Source organism: Salvelinus fontinalis, chromosome 37 (genome assembly GCF_029448725.1).
Source record: "Salvelinus fontinalis isolate EN_2023a chromosome 37, ASM2944872v1, whole genome shotgun sequence".
Classification (NCBI taxonomy): domain Eukaryota; kingdom Metazoa; phylum Chordata; class Actinopteri; order Salmoniformes; family Salmonidae; genus Salvelinus; species Salvelinus fontinalis.
This window is the reverse complement of record NC_074701.1, coordinates 18,634,605-18,651,464: the sequence shown is the minus strand read 5'-3', so window position 1 is coordinate 18,651,464 and position 16,860 is coordinate 18,634,605. Positions and strand designations below refer to the sequence as shown.

The window sequence follows — 16,860 nt, the reverse complement described above, 5'->3', positions numbered from 1 at the left end:
TGGTATCGGGGTCTACATTCTGAGCATAGCGCACGCTCAGCTTGACTTCTCAGCTTGAGCGGATTCTAACAGAGCTCAAACATTAACTAATGCTCAATCCACATACATGCTCAAATGGAGTCATATTATAGCAGCCAATTAAGATAATCCATAAAGAAAACCCCACCATGTTGAAAGCATAAACCTTTGCAGAGTCCTCCAACTTCTCCGCACCTTGCTAACCACCATCACAATGTTTCGCCAGATTACACTGACATAATGTCACTTTGACAGTGCAAGAACGTTCAAACTTTGTCAGAAAAGCAGAGGGACAAATAGGTACTGAAAACAGTCACAAAGCAAAAAGTTTATGGTTATGTTGGGGTCTGGCTACAACCAGACCCAAAAACCAATAGAGGCTGGTGAGGGGAGGACGGCTCATAGTAATGGCTGGAATGGAGTCAATGGAATGGTATCAACCGCATGGAAATCACGTTTTAATACCACTCCATTGACTCCATTCCAGACATTATTATGAACCATCCTCCACTCAGCAGCCTCAACTGCCCAAAACAAAGTGAAGAGCTTGTGTTAGAGCTGAAGATGTAACTTTTGTTTAGCACGGCCTCACCTACCTCAGGAAGAACAGTCAGGTCCTACCAGTAGATGACTTGGATCCACCACCTTCCACACATGGCCTCTGATTGGGAGACTCAAATCCACCTAAAGAGCATGGCCTGCTCCTACTCATACTCATTCACTGGAAACACCAGCATACTGCTCCAGTACTGTGTATCTTCTCTGGTATTTTCTGTGGCTGACCCACTTCTATTGTACCTCTCGCTGTCCCCTCTCTCTCTCCTCGTAAAGCGCAGCAGTTCACTCCTGCTAGACCGCTGATTGTTTGTCTAAATGGCAAGTAGACTTCCTCCTATTCTTTCCCAACTTAGTTTTCCTGCCTCTACCTGACTGTTTCCCTGGGCTGGACTAAAAATAGGGCCAACACAAGGTAAAGTGGAAAAGAGGAGGGCAGGAAATGTGTCACAATACCTTAAAGAGGAGGGGGTTGTTGTCGTTCTCTCTTTCACCAAATCAATCTCTCTTTCAAGGATTGCGGTCACTCCACCAAAGACACTAATTTAAACCAAGTGAAAATATCCAGAGATACATCAGAGAACTAACCCTGGCTAACAGATGTCTGCTTTCACTCAAAGGGACGGGGCTGAAACTATTTGGTCCTCAACAATAGAATCCCAATCAATTCCCCTTCTCTGGAGCAGCAAAGAGAGAGTTAGCATGTAACAGACACTTAGGGAGCCCATCCGTGTTCAGTCAACTTCAGTGTATGTGTGTATGTGCGTGTATGTGCGCGCATGCTGCAAACCCAGCCCCCTCTGACGCTGCACACATCGTTTTGTCTTCTCCAGAGTCTAAAAACTAAAAACTAAACAAAAACAATGACTGCATATCCTGTCGCTTGGGCGTGCAAGTAACAAGCAACAATGGACCATGGGCTTCTACAGAACATCCGCGCCCATTAACACTGCATTACCACTTCTCAGGAGAAGTCTTCCTTTCAATGTCTGCTCTCATATGAAAATGTTACTCTTACTCCAATGATACTGGTGACATATGGTATGCAGCCTTTTGACATAAAGAGACAATATTGAGGCAATGTGTGACTTTTCCACACTAGCATCCGTTCATATATGGAGAAAAAAAGATGTTGGTAGCAGTTTCAACTACTCCAAGAAGAGTGTACCGATGCCTATGGTTTTCTTGGGACTAGAAATCTTGATAAAATGATTACTAATGATTCAGGTCTTTGCCCTCCAATGCAGTTAGTCTGGTCCAACAGAATATCATTCCTTAAATCAAAAAAGTCGCAACATTGTCTATATGACAAATAGATTTGTCTCAGTTTTGGATTTTCTCAACACTTATTGTGAATGGTTTGTTGACATTTTCAAAATGTTTCCAACAACAATGTTGTCATCTGTCCTCCCTTTCCCATCTCATTCTGTATTCTGAATCAGTATAAGTTCTTCTTGTTTTGGAAAGCATTGTGGTACTGTAGGTCCCACTGTTTTGTCACGCAGTTCACTTCATCTATTATGTAAGATCTTTGACTTACAAGGGTATGATTCATGCATGCAGGTCTTCATTCTGTATTTGGTCCTCTTGTCAATGGAAGTCAATGCTTCAAACTCGCTCATTTTTAGAGCGTTTCACAAACAAACAGAAAACAAAACAGTTATGGGCTTCCAGCAACGGGGAGTTTGCTTACTGATCCAGAACAATTGTCTCAGATAGAGGAGGTGGACGACATACGGTAGAATATGTTGCATTGTGGGAAATCTGGTTATTCCACATGAGTTGTTGTGAGCAGTTACCTGTAAACAGAGGCGCTTACACATGGGCCGCTGGGGTCTGTGGTGGGGCATCAGGACATTGGAGGGGGGGGGGGGGCACAGCACATGGACCCTCTGATGGTTGCTAAGTGCTTTCTGCTGTTACACCGACGTCATACGTCTGTTATTAAGGAAAGCGGTGGTGGTAGGGGGCAGTGGATGGGATATTTCTCCCTTTCTCCTCCAATCAAATGGTGGCAGAACTGGAACGTGCACAAACATACTCCTAGAAAAGGGATTCTCAACCAGGGGGGCCCGGACTCTAGCGGGCGTCAATTCATTTCCAAGTGGTATTCATGGGCAAGCAGGGAAGAAAACTGAAATAAAAAAAGTTTGTGGAAGAGCCCTGTCTGACTGGACAATTACACATAAAACGATAAATGTAAAGTAAAAATAGTATATAGGTCAGAGGCCAGTCAAACTGGACATCAGCAAGTAGAAAGAGAGTGTGCAAAGCCACAACTTCAAGCTACCTGTCTACTAAGCATTAACATTCTTATTCCTTCTAGCATGTTCTTAATACTGTCCAGGAAGTATAGTACTACTCACATCCTTTAACCCAGCCTTCCAGAGTAACAGACCACTCCCCTGACCGCCTCAAATGTACTACCTACACTGCTCCCAACTGGGTTCTTCTGCCCAAAACAGAGCCCTCACCATCACAAACCTGTCTTTCACGTGGTCGTTCTCTCCCTCTATCATACTCTCTTTCGGCACAGTCAGTGAAACACAGACACAGACAAGTGTGGAGCAAGTGAGCACTGCCAATCCACACACACATCAGTGACATGCACGCCAAAAAAGTATTACATTTGTTTTTATGTGTCGTTATCTAATGTCATCTAATGTTTTTCCACCGTGATCCTGGTGTTTTTTATGCTCAAAGTCAAAAAATGTGCTAAAACTGCATCAAAACATCAGGAAAGGCAGCAGGGGTGCATGCCTTCCTCCCCATCCACAAGAGTTTGACACTTTCTATGATCGGTTTGATAACCCAGAGGTTCACCCTGAAGGACAGACGAATGGACTTCATTTACACTTAAAGCTAGGCCTAAATACATTTTCCTTTTGTGGGTTGGGGGGAGGGGGTGAACATGAGACTAGATAACATGAGAACAGCCAAAATCCTCATGAACATGGGAATAGGGTCAATAGACAATATCCTTCTGATGCATTTGATTTATCAAGCTAGAATGTTGTTACGATGAGTCCCTTTTTTTAATGTTATGAACTACATTTCTCAGTAATTTTGATTGTAACTTTGAATGCTACATTGGTCAATAGCTGTGCTGAGTTTAGCAGTGTGTCATTTTGTCGGGTGCTATGAAATATGCCGCCATATGGCTACATTGGTATTTGCATTTGGGGGAAATGATTTGTAAATTTAGGTTAATGTCACTCTGATTGTTGGAGCTATCTCTTGTATGGTGAACCTGGGATTCATCAAGGTTTATTTGTAAGTAAACCTGTCTTTGATAATAGTCAGTACATACCCAGCCACCGACCTCACCACACGTCACACACACACACACACACACACACACACACACACACACACACACACACGAGGAGGCTGGTGGGAGGAGCAAAATGAGGACGAGTTCATTGTAATGGCTGGAATTGATAAATGGAACGGTGTCAAACACATGGAAACCACACGTTTGACGCCGTTCCATTTATTCCGTTACAATGAGCCGGTCCTCCTATAGCTCCTCCCACCAGCCTCCTCTGGTGTGTGTATTTGTGTGTGTTAGTGACGTGCGGTGAGGCCGGTGGCACACACACACACTATAAATAACCCCAGAGTTTAATGGAAACAAGAGCCCCGGCCCATGGCCGCTCTGCAAAAAACAATCTGTGTAGCCTTGCTGGAGAAAGAGATTCAGATAGTGTTTAATAGTCACATGTACAGGGTTGCAGGTGTGATTGCAGGGTACAGTGCAAATCTTAGTCCTGCATGTTGGAGCTCGAAACCTAAGTGAAATAAAATAATGAAAATGTTTGTTTAAAAATGATATAAATTTAACTATGTACAACTGTAGCAGTGATGAATAAATACAGTTGAAGTCGGAAGTTTACATACACCTTAGCCAAATACATTTAAACTCAGTTTTTCACAATTCCTGACATTTAATCTTAGTAACAATTCCCTGTCTTAGGTCAGTTAGGATCACCACTTTATTTAGAATGTGAAATGTGAGAATAATAGTAGAGAGAGAATTATTTATTTCAGCTTTAATTTCTTTCATCACATTCCCCGTGGGTCAGAAGTTTACATACACTCAATTAGTATTTGGTAGCATTGCCTTTAAATTGTTAACGTGGGTCAAATGTTTCAGGTAACCTTCCACAAGCTTCCCACAATAAGTTGGGTGAATTTTGGCCCATTCCTCCTGACAGAGCTGGTGTAACTGAATCAGGTTTGTAGGCCTCCTTGCTCGCACACGCTTTTTCAGTTCTGCCCACAAATTTTCAATAGGATTGAGGTCAGGGCTTTGTGATGGCCACTCCAATACCTTGACTTTGTTGTCCTTAAGCCATTTTGCCACAACTTTGGAAGTATGCTTGGGGTCATTGTCCATTTGGAAGACCCATTTGCAAACAAGCTTTAACTTCCTGACTGATGTTGTTTCAATATATCTATCTATAATTTTCCTCCTCATGATGGCATCTATTTTGTGAAGTGCACCAGTCCCTCCTGCAGCAAAGCACCCCCACAACATGATGCTGCCACCCCCGTGCTTCACGGTTGGGATGGTGTTCTTCGGCTTGCTAGCCTCCCCCTTTTTACTCCAAACATAACGATGGTCATTATGGCCAAACAGTTCTTTTTTTTCATCAGACCAGAGGATATTTCCCAAAAATGTACAATCTTTGTCCCATGTGCAGTTACAAACCATAGTCTGGCTTTTTTATGGCGGTTTTGGAGCAGTGGCTTCTTCCTTGCTGAGCGGCCTTTCAGGTTATGTCGATATAGGACTCGTTTTACTGTGGACATAGATACTTTTGTACCCGTTTCCTCCAGCATCTTCACAAGGTTCTTTGCTGTTGTTCTGGGATTGATTTGCGCTTTCCGCACTAAAGTACGTTCATCTGTAGGAGACAGAACGCATCTCCTTCCTGAGCGGTATGACGGCTGCGTGGTCCCATGGTGTTAATACTTGCGTACTATTGTTTGTACAGATGAACGTGGTACCTTCAGGCATTTGGAAATTGCTCCCAAGAACGAACCAGACTTGTGGAGGACTACCATTTTTTTCTGAGGTCTTGGCTGATTTCTTTTGATTTTCCTATGATGTCAAGCAAAGAGGCACTGAGTTTTAAGGTAGGTCTTGAAATACATCCACAGGTACACCTCCAATTGACTCAAGTGATGTCAATTAGCCTATCAGAAGCTTCTAAAGCCATGACATCATGTTCTGGAATTTTCCAAGCTGTTTAAAGGCACAATCAACTTAGTGTATGTAAACCTCTGACCCACGGGAATTGTGATACAGTGAATTATAAGTGAAATGATCTGTCTGTAAACAAATGTTGGAAAAATTACTTGTGTCATGTACAAAGTAGATGTCCTAACCGACTTGCCAAAACTATAGTTTGTTAACAAGAAATTTGTGGACTGGTTGAAAAACAAGTTTTAATGACTTCAACCTAAGTGTATGTAAACTTCTGACTTCAACTGTACATGTCCATTGGGGTGGAGGCAGAGTAAAGACGTTTAGGGGATGTGGGGGAATGACCATAAGGGGAGAAGCCTGACCATTGAGTGAAATAAAAACAATAAATATTGTAATGAAAAAAGTTAGAATATACATATTAGCAACTGCAACAGTGACGAATGTCGTCGGGGTGGGGGCAGAGTAAAAGTCTGTTGGGGGGGGCAGCAGGAGAAAGAATGTCCATAGGGTGAGCAGCAGGTATGGGGGAGTCCATAGGGGACTGAGGGGGGTGGGGGAGTCCATAGGGGGAGCAGCAGGTAAGTGAGAGTTGAGGGGGGTGGGGGAGTCCATAGGGGGAGCAGCAGGTAAGTGAGAGTTGAGGGAGGTGGGGGAGTCCATAGGGGGAGCAGCAGGTAAGTGAGAGTTGAGGGGGGTGGGGGAGTCCATAGGGGGAGCAGCAGGTAAGTGAGAGTTGAGGGGGGTGGGGGAGTCCATAGGGGGAGCAGCAGGTAAGTGAGAGTTGAGGGGGGTGGGGGAGTCCATAGGGGGAGCAGCAGGTAAGTGAGAGTTGAGGGGGGTGGGGGAGTCCATCGGGGGAGCAGCAGGTAAGTGAGAGTTGAGGGGGGTGGGGGAGTCCATAGGGGGAGCAGCAGGTAAGTAAGAGTTGAGGGGGGTGGGGGAGTCCATAGGGGGAGCAGCAGGTAAGTGAGAGTTGAGGGGGGTGGGGGAGTCCATAGGGGGAGCAGCAAGTAAGTGAGAGTTGAGGGGGGTGGGGGAGTCCATAGGGGGAGTAGCAGGGGAGAGGGGGAGCAGGTAGCTGACTATTCAGCAGTCTGATGGTCTGAGGGTAGAAACTATTGGCCAGTCTTTCAGTTTTTGCCATGATGCTCCTGTACTGCCCGTGTCTGAGTGATTGAAGCAGGGAGAACAGGGCATGGCTTGGGTGGTTGGGGTCCCTGATGATCTTCTTGGCCTTCCTGCGACACCTGGTGTTGTAGGTGTCCTGTAGGGCAGGCAGTGTGCACACAATGGTGTGTTCGGCTGCACGTATCACCCTCTGAAGAGCCTTGCGACAGTATGGTCTTGATGGTGCTCCTGTAGAACACTGAGTGCCCTAAGGTAATGGCCGAAGAGTCGCTGTCGTGCCTTCTTCACTACGGTGTCTGTGTGGTTAGACCATTTCAGCTTCTCTGACATGTGTGCGCCGAGGAATTTGAAGTTATTGACCGTCTCCACAGGCAGCCCAGTTGATGAGGATGGGGGCGTGTCCAGCTTGGTTTCTCCTGAAATCCACAATCAACTCCTTTGTTTTGCTAACGTTGAGGGAGGGGTTGTTTACCTGGCATCACACCGTCAGAGTGCCTACCTCTTCCTTGTAGGCTGTCTCGTCATTGTTGGTGATTTGTATTTATATTCATTATAGATCCCCATTAGTGGCTCCCAAGACAGCAGCTACTTTTCCTGGGGTCCGGCAAAATGAAGGCAGTGATACCATTTTAAAAACATTCCAATACATTTCACAACACATTAAGTGTGTACCCTCAGACCCCTACTCTACTGCCACATATCTACAACAGAAAATCCATGTGTGTGTATGTTATCGTGTGTATGCATGTGTCTGTGCCTATGTTAGTGTTGCTTCACAGTCCACGCAGTTCCCTAAGGTGAGTTGATGTGGAATAGAGTTCCATGCAGTCATGGCTCTGTGTAGTACTGTGCGCCTCCTATAGTCTGTTATGGACTTTGGGACTGTGAAGAGACCTCTGGTGGCATTTCTTGTGGGGTATGCATGGAGGTTTAGTACGGACAGACTTCTCCCCATCTTAGCTACTGTTGTATCAATATGTTTTGACCATGACAGTTTACAATCCATGGTTACTCCAAGCATTATTTCCACATGATTCATTACAAGATTTAGTTGAGGTTTAGGGTTTAGTGAATGATTTGTCCCAAATACAATGTTTTAGTTTTAGAAATATTTAACTTAACTTATTCCTTTACATCCATTCTGAAACTAACCGCAGATCTTTGTTGAGTGTTGCAGTAATTTCAGTCGCTGTAGTAGCTGACGTGTATAGTGTTGAGTCATCCGCATACATAGACACACTGGCTTTACTCAAAACCATTGGCATGTCGTTAGTAAAGATTGAAAAAAGTAAGGGGCCTACTACTGTTGTGTCGTCAGCAAACTTGATGATGGAGTTAGTACTGTGTGAGGCCACGCAGTCGTGGGTATACAGGGAATATAGGAGGGGACTGAGGACGCACCCTTGTGGGGTTCCCTTGTTGAGGATCAGTGTCGAGGAGGTAATGTTGCCTACCTTCACCACCTGGGGGCGGCCGTCAGGAAGTCCAGGACCCAGTTGCATAGGGAGGAGTTCAGGCCCAGGGCTGTAAGCTTTGTAATGAGCTTATAGGGCACTATGGTAATGAAGGCCGAGCTGTAGTCGATAAACAGCATCCTCATATATGCATTAATTTTGTCCAGGTGGGTAAGGGCGATGGCGATTGCGTTGTCCGTGGATCTGTCAGGGTGGTAGGCGAATTGGAGAGCGACGAGTGTGTCGGGGAGGGAGGAGGTGATATGGTCTTTGACTCTTGAAGCCCTTCATGGGGCTCCCGAGTGGCGCAGCGGTCTAAGGCACTGTATCTCAGGGCAAGATGCGTCACTACAGTCCCTGGTTCGAATCCAGGCTGCATTACATCCAGCTGTGATTGGGAGTCCCACAGAGCGGCGCACAAATGGCTCAGCGTCGTCCGGGTTTGGCCGGGGTAGGTCGTCATTGTTAATAAGAATTTGTTCTTAACTGACTAGCCTAGTACAACAGCCGGCTGGTCTGCAATGCTCTGAGGGCACGGTTAGAGATGCCGTCTGGACCGGCAGCCTTGTGAGGGTTAACACGTTTGAATGACTTACAAACGTCCTCAGTGGAGACTGAGTGTTTAGCCCACGTTGTCATCGGGGGCTCTCTGCAGCTCAGGGTCATTGTGCTCGAATCTTGAGAAAAAGGTGTTTAACTCGTCTGGTATGGTGACGTAGGTGACCGTGATGTGGCTGGCTTTCATTTGGTAATCCGTGATCGTTAAGAGCCCCTGCCACATACGCCTTGTGTCCGATCTGCCAAATTGCTCCTTCACTTTGTCCCTATACTTGTCTTTCGCCATCTCAAGTCATATTTGTACTGTATAACCAAACAGTACACTAGCCAATCACCTTGCCCTGTTTATAAGCAACATCTCTCTCTTTCAGAGGGAAGGAAAGGGAAAGAGTGAGATAATAATGAGAGAGAGAGATTGTGTTTGTGTAAGAGAGAGGGCAAAAAAAGAGAGGAGAGAAAAATAAACGTGGGGAAAGGAGGAGGGTTAGGAGGAGAGAACTCTCCCATGGTAGTGATTTATCTCTCCCTCTGAGTCGCCTGCAGTGCTGGCCATAATTAACATCAGTTGGGAGATGCAGGTGGGGCAGATAGTGGCAGCGGTGATGAGAGAGCGAGAGAGAGGAAAGGAAGAGAAGGAAGAGAGGAGAACCTGTTAGTAAAGGTTAATTATTGAAAAGTTGTATTAACAGGCTGTCTATCCCAGGCTGCTATCTGACTGGGACCTGATAGTCAAAAGTTTGGACACGCCTACTCATTCAAGGGTTTTTCTTTATTTTTACTATTTTCTACATTGTAGAATAATAGTGAAGACATCAAAACTATGAAATAACACACATGGGATTATGTAGTAAAAAAAAAAGTGTTAAACAAATAAAAATATATTTTATATTTGAGATTCTTCAAAGTACCCACCCTTTGCAGTGATGGCAAAACCGATTCAAAATGTACGAATGGCCAGATCATTAATGTTTTTACTCATATTGTTTCATTCAGAAAATACCTTGTTTGTTGTGACAGAATTAATGCAGATTTTATACATGTAACTGTGTATGACTGTCAGATAAGTGTGTGCACGCCGCACAGTACGGGAGACAGTGTCACGCCCTGACCTTAGAGATCCTTTTTATGTCTCTATTGGGTTTGGTCAGGGTGTGATTTGGGGTGGGTATTCTATGTTCTTTAGTTCTATTATTTGTATTTCTATGTTTTGGCCGGGTAGGGTTCTCAATCAGGGACAGCTGTCTATCGTTGTCTCTGATTGAGAACCATACTTAGGTAGCCCTTTTTCCCCACCTGTCTTTGTGGGAGGTTAACTTTGTTTGTGGCACATAGCCCTTTAGCTTCACGGTTGTTTTGGATTGTTTATTGTTTTTGTCTGCGTCATAATAAATAAAGGAATATGTACGCTCACCACGCTGCACCTTGGTCCTCTTCATTCAACGGCTGTGACAGAACTTCCCACCACAAACGGACCAAGCAGCGTGGTAAGGAGGACTGGACATGGGAGGACATCCTGGACGGCAAAGGATCCTGGACATGGGAAGAGATCCTGGCCGGAAGGGGTCGCCTGCCGTGGGAGCAGATGGAAGCATTGAGGAAGACGGAGGCAGCGGGTAAAGGGGCCCAGCGTTACGAGGGAATACGGCTAGCAAGGAAGCCCGAGAGGCAGCCCCCCCAAAAACATTTTGGGGGGAGGCACACGAGGAGATTGGCTGAGTCATGTTGGAGACCTGAGCCAACTCCTCGTGCTTACCATGGCGAGCGTCGTACTGGTCAGGCACCGTGTTATGCGGTGGAGCGCACGGTGTCTTCAGTGCGCGTTCACAGCCCGGTGCGCTACATCCCAGCTCCCCACAAGTGCCGGGCTAGGGTGAGCATCCAGCCAGAACGAGTTGTGCCAGCTCTAAGCTCGAGACCTCCAGTGCGCCTCCACAGCCCAGTGTATCCGGGGCCTCTGCCAAGGACAAAGCCTCCTGTATGTCTCTCCAACCTGGTGAGTCCTGTGCCTGTGCCCAGAACTAAGCCTCCTGTATGTCTCCCCAGCCTGGTGAGCCCTATGGCAGCTCCACGTACCAGACTGCCCATATGTCTCCTCACTCCAGTGATGATCCATGGCAAGAAGCCTCCAGCGATGATACATGGCAAGAAGCTTCCAGCGATGATCCATGGCACAAAGCCTCCAGCGACGGTCTCCAGTCGGGAGCCTCCAGCGACGGTCTCCAGTCCGGGGCCCGCAACGAGGGTGCCCTGTCCGGGGCCAGCTACGAGGGTCCCCAGTCCGGGGCCCGCAACGAGGGTCCCCGCACCAGAGGTGCCACCAAAGTGGGGTGAGCCAGTGGTGGAGCGGGGTCTGCGTCCCGCACCTGAGCCGCCACCGCGGATAGATGCCCACCCAGACCCTCCCCTATAGGTTCAGGTTTTGCGGCCGGAGTCCGCACCTTTGGGGGGGGCACTGTCACGCCCTGACCTTAGAGATCCTTTTTATGTCTCTATTTGGTTTGGTCAGGGTGTGATTTGGGGTGGGTATTCTATGTTCTTTAGTTCTATTATTTGTATTTCTATGTTTTGGCCGGGTAGGGTTCTCAATCAAGGACAGCTGTCTATCGTTGTCTCTGATTGAGAACCATACTTTTTCCTACCTGTCTTTGTGGGAAGTTACCTTTGTTTGTGGCACATAGCCCTTTAGCTTCACGGTTGTTTTGGATTGTTTATTGTTATTGTCGGCGTCATAATAAATAAAGGAATATGTACGCTTACCACGCTGCACCTTGGTCTCCTCCTTTTGACGGCCGTGACAGACAGCCTCTCATACAAATGAGAGGTAGGCCTATCGCTGTTCTAGGCTATTCATACATTTGCTCGGCAACTTCAGCATTCAGATGCTTGTAAAATGACAGTTGCAATGTCAAATCATAGGCTTTAATCGCGACAGCGAATGTAATTTGCTGGGTTTACTGTTACTAGTTGGGTGTATTCATGGATGCCAAGGGAAAGCCAGCCTTCCCCAAATATTTGACCAATAAATACATTAACATTTAAAATGTACCTTTCCTCTCTGTGTTTTCATAATTTTCCGTTAATTCGCAAGTGGCTGAATCTCACCAGATAAATCACCCAAGCGAGGGAAACAGCACGACTGTCTCATATGTGTAGCGCATGTATCTGATGCTGTCTGGACCAAAATGTTGCCGCCGTAGCATTTGATTGATTGATGCCAGCAAGCATTTGACCTGCCTTGATAATAATTAGCCAATCAGCGTTGAGCTGAGCACAACTGTGGGTTGTCCCGGTGCAGCAAAACACCCTCCCAAGGGAGGGCAGTTTGGATTTGGCTTCAGACCAATGAAATCCCTTCCTTTGTAAAACGTAATTTTCTGAAAAACGATTCTGTTTCCAGTTTGCTTGTGTTGATGTCCTGCACAAGCTAGCTTGCTAAATTGTCCCTTTCCTAAGCCATGGATGTAGATGGGGATTTGGACTTGTGGTTTTCACTTAATTCTCTGTACAGGCCAATCATTATAATGCTGTAAATCATAAATTAATATGTGGTGCCACTGGCCTGAGACGATTAAAGTTCAATATTTAGCCTAGATGTAGCCTAGTAGGCTCACATTAACTAGCTAGCTAACTTAACCGGTTCATTGTTGCCCATGCGAGGAACTCAAGCTAGCAAGCATTTTAGCTAGGTAGCCTATGACAACAAAAACTAAAAGTGTACTGTATGACAGAGCTATAGACCGTTTGCAAACATGAAAAAGAGGAGGATGGCATTGGCGTTCAACTAGTCTACAAGTAGGGTGTTTTACTTGCGCATGCACCAACACATCAGTGCCATGGACAGCCACATGATATTTAGCAACATTGATTGGAATACATTTTTTTGGGTATCTTTAGGTTTGTTTTCAAGGTGTATTAAACTAAGCATATATATAGGGCTGTTGATTTGATTTTTATATGTTGAAGTTTAAATGAGGCTGGAATAGCGGCCTAATTGTATATCACGGTGGCGTTTGAACAAATGGGTTATAGAGCAAACAATGCAATTATCACAACCTAAGTTGTAATATGGCTTTTTTACTGGCTTGGCTTGCTCAGTGATTTTACCCTAGCACCGCTACTGATTGTTACCATAACCAAATGTATTCAATCATTCAGATTTTATGTTGATAGTTCAGGTTCAACATAAATACTTATCAAATCAAAATCAAATTGTATTTGTCACATACTGTAAGGACTCTCGTCGTTGGTAGAAGGAGAGGAGGACCAAATCGCAGCGTGGTATGTATCCACATTTGAATACTTCTTTTAAGACGAACAAAACAATAAACAAAACGAAACCCAACGACGCTACAGCCCTGAACTTGAGAATATATAAAACACAAATAACGCACAAACAGGAACAATCACCCACAAACAAACAGTGAGAACAGCCTACCTTCATATGGTTCCCAATCAGAGACAACGTAAAACACCTGCCTCTGATTGAGAACCATATCAGGCCAATTAGACAACCCTAAACCAATGAAACACATAACACATAACATAGAATATACCCACCCAGCTCACGTCCTGACCAACTAAACAAAGACTAAACAAAGGAAATAAGGTCAGGAACGTGACACATACACATGGTTAGCAGATGTTAATGCAAGTGTAGCAAAATGCTTGGGCTTCTAGTTCCGACCATGCAGTAATATCTAACAAGTAATCTAACCTAACAATTTCACAACAACTACCTTATACACACAAGTGTAAAGGAATGAATAAGAATATGTACATAAAAATATATGAATGAGTGATGGCCGAACGGCATAGGCAAGATGCAGTAGATGGTATAGAGTACAGAATATACATATGAGATGAGTAATGTAGGGCATGTAAACATTATATAAAGTGGCATTGTTTAAAGTGGCTTGTGATACATTTATTACACAATTTGTTTCATTATTAAACTGGCTAGAGATGAGTCAGTATGTTGGCAGCAGCCACTCAATGTTAGTGATGGCTGTTTAATTAACAGTCTGATGGCCTTGAGATAGAAGCTGTTTTTCAGTCTCTCGGTTCCCGCTTTGATGCACGGAGCAGTTTTTTTTTTATTTTTTTTTATTTCACCTTTATTTAACCAGGTAGGCTAGTTGAGAACAAGTTCTCATTTGCAACTGCGACCTGGCCAAGATAAAGCATAGCAGTGTGAACAGACAACAACACAGAGTTACACATGGAGTAGCGGTGATACGGTGATACGGCAACTGCTCCGCCCACAATCGTAAGGCTCTCCAGAGGGTAGTGAGGTCTGCACAACGCATCACCGGGGGCAAACTACCTGCCCTCCAGGACACCTACACCACCCGATGTCACAGGAAGGCCAAAAAGTTCATCAAGGACAACAACCACCCCGAGCCACTGCCTGTTCACCCCGCTATCATCCAGAAGGCTTTAAACATGCTTTAAACAGTCAGTGTATTTGGTAATTTTTACATGAATAGGGTAATTTCATAAAGGGCATCAATCATTTTTTCGAGATGTGTATGGTCGCAATCATAGAGAGAATTAGTAATGGCGTCTTTTTGTAGGCACCAACTCCGCCATGGTTCACTGGACAAAGCCTATGAGGAAAACTTATGCAGGTTTTTGTTGGGTTTTTGGATAAATGCCAAAAATAAGGTCTGTAGCAAACACAGGCTTAGGAGATCTTACACGTTTATTTCTATGAGATAATCAGCTAACGTCACTTTTTGTGAAATTTGAAGAATTTATGTAATAATAAAAAACATAAATCACATAAAGGCTTCAAAATTCAAAAAGGTCATGTTAACTGACTGCTATTATCTCATATAACAAAATATATAAGATATTTTAAGCCTGTGTTAACCTCAGACCATATTTTCACAGTTTATTCCAAAACCCTTTTCTTTCACCATTCATTTTCCCGTAGGGATGGCTGAACGAACCAGAGGTAACTCATTTCCGGGTTTTAGGACTACAAGCTGGTCAGGACAGGAAAAGCAAACCATTTGCTTTAGAGACAGGGGTAAAATCAAAAGTTGCATTTTATTAATTGGCTAAATGTCATGCTAATTTCGAAAGATAAATATTGACAGTACTAGGACAAAAAAAAAAAAATCTGCAAAAATTACAAGTTAATCAGTAGGTGGTGGTGATTTCAGTTAAAAGATGGGGGAACAAAAAGCATAAATTGACACCCACCCTAATCTGATAGTGGGGTGGTAGATGCTCAGGTGCCTACACACACCACTGAAATTGACACACAGACATACACACTAAAAGAGTGCCACTCAGCTTAGAGAAGTCATCTCAGACAGATCCAGCTCAGAGAGGCCCAGCTCCTGAGCTCCCATCAGCAGCAGATATTACTTTAATTAAAATGGAAAATGAATGTGTTCATACAAAAAAAGTTAATTGAATCGTATCGAATAGCATCAAATCGTTCCCCTAATCAAACTAAATCGCTCCGAATCGTTTCAAACTAAAACGTATCGTTCCTGTATCGGAGCCCATGTATCTAGTTGCGTATCGAATCGTTCATGAAAGGAGAGATGCACATCCCTACTATATAAGCATCCTCTATGTTGATTACACAAGGACAGCTTGTGTGCAAGATGTGTGATCATCATTACTGCAACTAAGTTGCCTCATCCCCCCCACAACCCCCAAATCTACTGCCTTTTAATAAATGAAATTCCTTTCATAAATCTCAATGAGTGATGACAGGCTGTCAGGGAGCCACTCCTCTGTGATGTCATCTGTCACGCTCCAAACACACACCATGGGAATGCTGACACAGTGCCCAGCTAGATTTACTGTCTTCAGGACAGATGGATAGACACACACACACATATATATATACAGTACATCCCATTCTACTCTCACCCAAACAATCATCCTCCAATAACAACACAGCGCACTCCTGTCTCATCCAACATTCAGGTGAAAAGATGATGTGCATATGCCCAGTACGACAGACACAGTGGTGATGTGATAGTCTCCAGTGTCAGTTGAACAGCTGAATTTGCTGATTAGCATATTGCTCTTACCTCTGTCTCTTCTTCAGTATCGTTTCCTCTCAGTGTTAGTCTCAGCGGGACAGGAGTAGTTGCGTACCGACTCTGGTCATGCTGTGGGGAACTGTCCACTCATGCTTAGACAACACTGTGTGCTGTGCGGGGCTCTCTGACCGAGCGAACGGCTCTCACTCCCAGCTGCTCTGGAGGCTAAACAAAAACATCACGCCTGAAGAGAGAGGGGAGAGGAGCATGTGACCACAGCCGTCTGTGTGCCTGCCCTCTCTCTCTAGCCTCTGAGCCCTCTCTTCTTCTCACTCTCTCTCTCGCACACTATTTTTGCTCTCTCACACACAATCTCTCCTCTCGCTCTCTTTCTTATAATCAGTGCTCTCTCCTACTTTCCCTCAGAACTCTCCTCTCTGGGGCTGATGCAACTATCTCTCCTCTAATGTCATTTGAAGCTATGTGAAGCAGTTCTGGCTGCAAGAGTAGAGTTTTATCAGCCAATAAAACAATTCCTCCATACATGCACGTACACACGCTCACACGTTTAAGTATATTTTTCAAACGCACGCATGCACACGCACACACACGCCTGCCAAGCTCTCGTCCCTTCATCGCAAATCTGCTTGAAAATCACATGTGGTATGGATTTAAGACAAATCCTGAAGTGGAAGAAGAGGGTCTGTTCTGTTCAAATAGGAGCTGTATAAATCAAAAGAGATACTGTACTTCTCTCCCTTACCATGCCCTGGTACAGCACCGGAGAGACAGGTGGAGAACAGGTGTACAGTCCAGACAAGTGGCACATTCCTCTGCCCAGGCAATGCCGACACCTGCCTGATCTTACAACGTCTGGATAGGTATTTTACTTATCAGCAAACCACATCATATGTTATAGCAATCT

General features: G+C 44.8%; 1 protein-coding gene across 3 annotated transcripts in view; it reads right to left on the bottom strand.

Annotated features, from left to right (window-relative positions):
* rasgrp3 (RAS guanyl releasing protein 3 (calcium and DAG-regulated)) overlaps nt 1-16,280 on the bottom strand; it is a 55,370-nt gene extending 39,090 nt beyond the window's left edge. Inside the window, exon 1 of one of the 3 annotated variants that reach the window (XM_055902273.1) lies at nt 15,984-16,280. The gene's annotated coding sequence lies outside the window, so the exon portion shown is untranslated. Of the gene's footprint in view, nt 1-614; nt 1,353-15,983 lie in introns of those variants that run through there. The other 2 variants (XM_055902275.1, XM_055902274.1) reach the window with 2 other exon arrangements.
* Between the last annotated feature and the right edge of the window lie 580 nt (nt 16,281-16,860).